This window comes from the organism of the source record quoted next, unplaced genomic scaffold, assembly GCF_019419815.1.
Source record: "Pyrus x bretschneideri cultivar Hongxiangsu unplaced genomic scaffold, Pyrus_bretschneideri_v1 Contig65, whole genome shotgun sequence".
NCBI classification, from domain to species: domain Eukaryota; kingdom Viridiplantae; phylum Streptophyta; class Magnoliopsida; order Rosales; family Rosaceae; genus Pyrus; species Pyrus x bretschneideri.
In genome coordinates this window covers 1,697,879-1,706,628 of record NW_025999804.1, presented here as the reverse complement: position 1 = coordinate 1,706,628, position 8,750 = coordinate 1,697,879, and the positions used below count along the sequence as shown (strand labels likewise).

At 35.9% G+C, this 8,750-nt stretch overlaps 1 pseudogene; it reads left to right on the top strand.

Annotated features, from left to right (window-relative positions):
• Positions 1-256: 256 nt before the first annotated feature.
• On the top strand, positions 257-8,427 carry LOC125472157 (annotated as a pseudogene).
• The last annotated feature ends 323 nt before the right edge of the window (positions 8,428-8,750 follow it).

Here is an 8,750-nt window from a genome sequence, read left to right as displayed (position 1 = left end):
ACAAAGAACATGGAAACTAAGTTCAAAAGAAAATAGTTTTAGAAATTGTTACAAGTTACAAACATATCAATGACTGACTAATTAAAATCAAAGCATTTGCTTTGCAAAGCAAAAAAGACCAACAGATCTTAACCGAATACTCTCGACGCCCTTTATTTTTATCACCCTCTTCTCGGCACTTTCAAAGAACAAGTTTCTTGGTTCCCACCTCCTTCTAAGGAAGGAATAAGTTTCTTGTCGAAACCAAACTACGACAATGGCGGTATCAAAACGAGTGCTCTTAATTGCTCTTATTTCCTTTCTAGTCTCAGCAGCTTCGGTAGCTGCCCATGCTAAAGGCCGTGGACATCATGCCCACCGTGGTCATCATCATCGTCAGTATCAAAATCAATCATTGTAGCAGGTTGGCCTCGTGACATATGATGGAAGGTCGCTGATTATCAATGGGAAGCGCGAGCTTCTATTTTCGGGTTCAATCCACTACATGCGAAGCACGACAGAAATGTGGCCTGATATTCTTGAGAAGGCCAAACGCTGAGGCTTAAATGTGATTCAAACTTATGTGTTTTGGAACATTCATGAGCCTGTGCAAGGGCAGTTTAACTTTGAAGGAAACTATGATGTGGTGAAGTTCATCAAACTAGTGTAGGAAAACGGAATGTATGTTACCATTAGGCTTGGGCCGTTCATCCAAGCCGAATGGAACCACGGAGGACTTCCATATTGGCTAAGGGAGGTCCCCGAAATCATATTCTGCTCTGATAACACAGCATACAAGTACCATATGAAGAATTATGTGGATATTATTGTGAACAGGTTGAGAGAGGCGAAGCTATTTGCTTCATAGGGAGGCCCGATTATTTTGGCGTAGATTGAAAATGAGTATAACATGGTCCAGCTTGCATATAGAGAATTGGGAAACAGTTACGTGATGTGGGTAGCAGAGATTGCGGTGAACCAAAACATCGGAGTGCCATGGATCATGTGCAAGCAGAAGGACGTTCCTGATCTGGTGATTAATACTTGCAACGGAATGCATCGCAGAGATACTTTCATAGGCCCTAATAAACCCAACAAACCATCTCTATGGACTAAGAATTGGACTGCTCAATGCAAAGTATTTGGTGACCCTCTTTCGCAAAGAGCGGTAGAGGATATTGCATTTTCCGTTGCACGCTATTTCTCAAAGAATGGAGCTCTAACCAACTACTATATGTACCATGGTGGCACAAATTTTGGAAGAACAAGTTCTATTTTCATAACCACCCGTTCCTATGACGAAGCTCCTCTCGATGAATATGTTTTGCCAAGGGATCCCAAGTGGAGTCACCTCAAGGACTTGCACAAGGCTTTGAAGCTTTCCAGGAAGGCTTTGCTCTGGGTAGTTCCGGGAGTCCAAAAGATTAGCGCAGATGCCGAGGTTCATTTCTATGAGATGCCGGCAACATACACCTATGCTGCTTTCGTGACAAACAACAATTTCAAAACTGAAGCAACTGTTAATTGGAGGGGTGTGGATTATTACTTGCCACCACATTCCATTAGCATCCTCCCAAATTGCAAGACTATGGTTTTCAACACTCAGAGAATCTTTGCGCAACATAATTGAAAGAACTTTGTTTGATCAAATGTTGCTAACAATCTTAGATGGAGGAAATCTCTGGAACCCATTCCTACCACTCTTCAAGTGCCAGTCAATAACCCAACTCCGCTGGAGCTGTACGGCCTGTTAAAAGATACCACAGACTATGCGTGGTACACAACTAGCCTTATGTTGAGTCCACAAGATTTGCCCATGAAGGCAAATATTAAACTTGTTCTTCGAATTTCAAGTCTTGGTCATAAAATGCACGCATTCACCAATGGTGAATATATTGGTTTTGCACATGGGAGCCATAAGGAGAAGAGCTTTATTTTTGAGAAACCAGTTCCCTTGAAGGTTGGGGTCAACCTGATTTCTCTGCTTGCGATGACAATAGGACTCCCGGATAGCGGAGCCTACATGGAGCACAGGTATGTGATAGGATTTTTATCACCTGCGCAAAAGGGTTAAAAACACCTAAAATACTTGCAAGAGAAACAAGGTTATTGTAGTATAATTAGCTCAAGCAAGGTCATTCTCCACAGGGATTGAATGCTAGGGTTCCGCCGTCACCCTAACAATCCTATGTGGCTCTTCTAAATTACTTACGAACCATACATGCATATTTTGAAGGTTAGGTTTTCCTAGAGTATATCCTACTTGGAACCTCCAACATAGAACGTATATCTAACATGCAACCCGTCCGTGGTGGCCAGATCGAATGTGAACATGCAAGACTAATTAAGTTTTGTGAAAACCTTTTGAAAAACCATGTAACTCCTAAGACGTGTCGTCCATCCTAAGTAGTTACACATGTTAACCACAAGAAGCCTTAGTCAATTTTAGGGACAGCCCTCCGCCAAAATTGCATCAAATTACTTTTCCAAATATCCTAATGGTGGCCAATCACTAAGACAAATAGATAGTTTAAAGCATAGTGATTAATAATTCAAAACTTGCATGCATAATATCATAAGTAAATTGAAAAGAAACTACATATTCTTGCTCAGGCTCATGGCCTCACCCTAGCAAACGAAACTAATTACTAACAATCATAAAACAAAATATTATTAAGAACATGGATAGAAAACACCTTGAAAATAAACTTGAATCGTCAAGGCTCTCGAAAGCCAAAGTATTGCGTTGTCCCCTCCTATGTTGCGTAAAGAACCCTAATGGCTAACAAGCCTTATTTATACTAATACAAAATAAAACTCTAAAAGGTCTTAGAGTAAAACTAGGAAACATAATTAAATAATAAAACAGAAAATAAAAGGTTTCCTATTTGAACTAGAATTCGGAGTTCTCAGAAAATCACACTTTTGACTGACCAAATCAACTCTAATTTGGTCCCAAAAGTTCTCTTTTGAAAGCTGAGGACGTCCCCTAAAAATCCTCAGAAGGAATCTTCCTCAAAATACGCCATATTGACCTCCAAAATACCCAAAACGTCCAAAAATGTCAATCTGGGAAAGTCGCGCGTTGAGCCTTAATTTCATCACCATGGTCAAACGGCTTGGTGGAAAAATATGGAATTTTGATGCAATCATCTTGAAAGACTCACGAACATCCTCCAATTGCAATCACTCCAAAATTCATCTGTTTGATCACTTTTTTCTCTAGAGGAAGTCGAACGTCCTACATTGAAAATACATAACAAAGAATCAAAATTCTACCAAAATAACTAATAGATTAATACTAAGATTAGGGTAAAATATATAATATAATATGAACTCATCAGTATGCAGGGCCTAATCTCATAGCAGTCCTAAGGTTGAACACCGGAACACTGGACATCACACGAAACGGATGGGGGCATCAGGTAGGTCTAAATGGAGGAAAGCTTCAAGTGTTCACCAAGGAGGGATCAAAACAGGTTCAATGGCATAAAACAATAGGTACAACACCGGCTTTGACATGGTACAAGACTTATTTTGATGCTCCAGAAGGCAATGAACCTGTCGCTATTCGAATGACTGGAATGGGAAAAGGAATGATATGGGTGAATGGTAAGAGTGTCGGGCGCCACTGGATGCCCTTCCTCTCTCCTCTCGGGGAACCAACTCAATCGAAGTACCATATCCCGAGGTCCTTCATTAAGCCAACACAAAATCTTCTTGTTGTATTTGAGGAAGAGCCAGCTAATCCCAAACACATGGAGATCCTAATCGTCAACACACTACTACAAAAGGGGGCTATAGTGTCGGAGGGTGGTGTCGCTTTAATCTAATATAGTAGCGGATTAGGCAGTTGCGACACTAACTGAACATGACGTCGGATTTACTGTCGCTTATAAGCGTTATTAAATGTTTATGTCGCTTTTAAACCGACGTAAACATATATTTTAATAATTTTTAAATACTAGTGTCGCTTTTAAACCGACGTAAACATTATTTTAATAATTTTTAAATACTAGTGTCGCTTTTAAGCGACATAAAGTGTGTATATATATATATATATTAAATTAAATTTTATATCCCTAAAAACTATAATAATTATATATATATATATATTAAATTAAATTTTAAAAAATTGGTGATCATTGGATTGGCTTAAATATACATACGATTCAATTTCTTAAGTGTTATACATACAAAATAAATAAATTTAAATCTACTTAATATATATATATACACACACACCATTGAACTTGATTGGATACGAATTCTATGAAACTAATTTCGACAGTTATAAACGAAAAATCACGATTTAACGATTATTTTAACTCCGATTTTGATGATTTTTTACAGCTACACTCCTGACCCTATATGAATACAATGAATGGATTCGATCTTCAATTTAAAATATTTACACAAGTGGATACCACAAAATCTTATGTTATACTTAATGAAAGTATAAATAAACTCTAAGTGTTAGTCAATCTATTGTTTTGATGGGATACAAATTCTCTGAAACTAATTTCAACGATCCCAACCGTCAAACTTGTTTGCATATGCTTCGAGATCACATCAACAAAAAATCACAAAAAACTAACATTCAGAGATCAAGTAACGGGACAAAGCTTTTCGACGGTTATAAACGAAAAATCACGATTTAACGGTTATTTTAACTCCGATTTTGATGATTTTTTACAGCTACATTCCTTGACCCTGTATGAATAGAATGAATGAATTCGATCTTCAATTTAAAATATTTACACAAGTGGATACCACAAAATCTTATGTTATACTTAATGAAAGTATAAATAAACTCTAAGTGTTAGTCAATCTATTTTTTTGATGGGATACGAATTCTCCGAAACTAATTTCAACGATCCCAACCGTCAAACTTGTTTGCATATGCTTCGAGATCACGTCAGCAAAAAATCACAAAAAACAAACATTCAGAGATCAAGTAACGGGACAAAACTTTTCGACGGTTATAAACGAAAAATCACGATTTAACGGTTATTTTAACTCCGATTTTGATGATTTTTTACAGCTACACTCCTTGACCCTATATGAATACAATGAATGAATTCGATCTTCAAATTAAAATATTTACACAAGTAGATACCACAAAATCTTATGTTATACTTAATGAAAGTATAAATAAACTCTAAGTATTAGTCAATCTATTGTTTTGATGGGATACGAATTCTTCGAAACTAATTTCAACGATCCCAACCGTCAAACTTGTTTGCATATGCTTCCAGATCACATCAGCAAAAAATCACAAAAAACAAACATTCAGAGATCAAGTAACGGGACAAAGCTTTTCGACGGTTATAAACGAAAAATCACGATTTAACGGTTATTTTAACTCCGATTTTGATGATTTTTTACAGCTACATTCCTTGACCCTATATGAATAGAATGAATGAATTCGATCTTCAATTTAAAATATTTACACAAGTGGATACCACAAAATCTTATGTTATACTTAATGAAAGTATAAATAAACTCTAAGTGTTAGTCAATCTATTGTTTTGATGGGATACGAATTCTCCGAAACTAATTTCAACGATCCCAACCGTCAAACTTGTTTGCATATGCTTCGAGATCACATCAGCAAAAAATCACAAAAAACAAACATTCAGAGATCAAGTAACGGGACAAAGCTTTTCGACGGTTATAAACGAAAAATCACGATTTAACGGTTATTTTAACTCCGATTTTGATGATTTTTTACAGCTACACTCATTGACCCTTTATGAATAGAATGAATGAATTCGATCTTCAAATTAAAATATTTACACAAGTGGATACCACAAAATCTTATGTTATACTTAATGAAAGTATAAATAAACTCTAAGTGTTAGTCAATCTATTGTTTTGATGGAATATGAATTCTCCGAAACTAATTTCAACGATCTCAACCGTCAAACTAATTTCACTATCAATTGATGGACAGAGTGTGGAGTGTGTGTGCTGTATAGCGCACAAATATGGCCCTCAACTTTTATTATTTTTTTGCTCTTGTGTAATACAAATTCTCAGAAGTATCCTTCCAATTAATTGAAGAGATCTTATTTTGGGACCAGGAGATATTATACGGAATATATGTTTTCTTTTTTAGAAGGAAAAACCAGGTGGTTTGACTTGTGCAAAAATGGTGCTTTGCACACCCAAAAACCTACCCTTATATGAGTGTCGCTTATAACCAACACTAAATTATTGTTTTAAATATTTTGAAATCCAATGTCGCTTTAAATTAGTTTTTTTAAATATTTTGAAACCCAGTGTCGCTTTTAAGCGACATATTGATTTAAATTAGTTTTTCGTTTTATAACCATCGAAAAGTTCCATAGAATTTGTATCCCATCAAGTTCAATGGTGTGTGTATATATATATATATTTATTAAGTAGATTTAAATTTATTTATTTTGTATGTATAACACTTAAAGAAATTGAATGGTATGTATATTGAAACTGATCCAACGGTCACCAATTTTTAAAATTTAATTTAATATATATATATATATATATAATTATTATAGTTTTTAGGGGTATAAAATTGTTACATTAATATATATGATTATTATAGTATTTTTTAGGGTTATAAAATTAATATATATAAAATTATAGTATTTGAAATATTAGGCGGGAAATTTCCCGCTTGTTTGAATGGATGGAGAGACTTAGTGTCGGTTTTAACCGACGCTAGTGTCATTAAAGCGACGCTATGTGAATTTCAAAAAGTGTGTCAGAAGTTGGCGTCGGTTAAAAGCGACGCTAGTTTCATTAAAGCGACGCTAGTTTCATTAAAGCGACGCAAGTTTCATTAAAGCGACGCTATGTGAATTTCAAAAAGTGTCAGAAGTTTGTGTCGGTTTAAAGCGACGCTAGTTTCATTAAAGCGACGCGAGTTTCATTAAAGCGACGCTATGTGAATTTCAAAAAAAGTGTCAGACGTTTGCGTCGGTTTTAACAGACGCAAACTAAGTACCCATATTTAAACCCCTCTCTTTCCCATTTCAACCGTGCTTTCATTTCTCCCCCAATTTCAGACTTTCTTCTTCTCCTTCCCCATCTGTGCGTCCCCTTCTTCCTCCTTTTCATTTTTTCCTCAACTCCTTCCCCGTTTGCTTTGGATCACCAGTTTGAAGATCAACATTCTGAAGAACTCCAATTCGAGGAGGAAGAGCTTGAAGGTGGTTCATTTTTAAATTATTATGATTATTAATTTTAGTTTCTATTTTGTATTCTAAATAGTTTTATGCTTAAATTGAAAATTTATTTTTGTTTCTTGGTTTTTAATTGTTTTTTTTTGTATTTATGCATGTTGGATCTGAAGAGCAAGGACACTGGAAATCGCAGATCCATAATTTTTTAAAGGTATAAAACCTGAGTTTAATCTATAGAGATTAGAGCCTTAATGTTGAAGTAGTAAAGTATTGGAGCACTGATCTGATGGCAAGCATGGCAGCATGGAGTTGCTAGTATTATATATGGCACTATGGAGCTACAAAATATGTGGTCTTCGACAAAGGCAAGCACATGAAAGCATGGAGGATGAATTTTTGTAAATTATATGGAATGTTAGATGTAAAACATTTGTATATTATGGCACTATTTTTCTTTTGAATTATTTTTATTATTGTTTGTTTTGGCCTAAAATTGAAATTTATTATTTCGATAATATAATTTTTTTGAGTTATAATTATTTGAGAACGAATACAGAAACAAATTTCGACTTTTTTTTAAATTATTATTATCAAAGGTGGTGTCGCTTTAAATCGTCACTAGTTTGCATATTTTATTTATTTAATTGTTCTCTAACGTCGCTTTAAACCGTCACTAGTTTGCATATTTTATTTAGTTAATTGTTGACTAGCGTCGCTTTAAACCGACGCTACGTAGTGGCGGATTAAGCGAACAAAGCGACGCTGAAGCCCTTTAGTGACGGTAGCAATGGCGTCGCTATTCCAATCCGACATTGCAGTGTTTTATGTCGGATTTTTACCAAATTTTCGACAGAAATCGGGGTTTCTTGTCGGTTTTTGGTCCGCCGGTGATAGCCTATATTGTAGTAGTGACAGAGATACTATATGTAGCTTTATTACTGAATATGACCCACCGAATGTGAATTCATGGGCAAGGAAGGATAGCATTTTCCAACCTGTATTCGATGTTATCAAAACATCCGCAGGCATCAAGTGTCCAAAGAACAAGAAGGTTGTTGCTGTTGAGTTTGCAAGCTTCGGAGATCCAGCTGGCGTCTGTGCCAGCTTCGTCTTGGGAAAATGCAACTCCCCCCTAACCAAGGATGTTGTTGAACAACATTGCTTGGGAAAAACTAGCTGCTCAGTCGCGATTGACCCCAACCTTTTCTCAAAGAACATTGTTCATGGCTGCCCAGATATCAAAAAGACGCTTGCGATCCAAGTCAAATGTGCAATATAAGAAAAGCAGTTGGAGAGTCCTGTTGAGAAACACAACACGTAGGGAATCCTTGAAGTACCAAATTCTTTCTTTTTTTTTTCTCTCAAGAATTTACACCAATGTTGAATGTTCCATAAAATTACCCATAGAATATGTGCCTCCTCTCCTGTGTTAAATTGTTAATGTGGTTCATGTGAGAATTTTTAGGGTAATTTTTCTTCTCTTCTTTCTCTCCCTCTCCTTCATAGGTTAAAATTCTAAGAAAGAGGGGCAGAAGTGACAACAAATCAAATCCTCTTTACCAAACCCACATGTAAAAAGATGGTTAAAGCGCCTAACAAAAT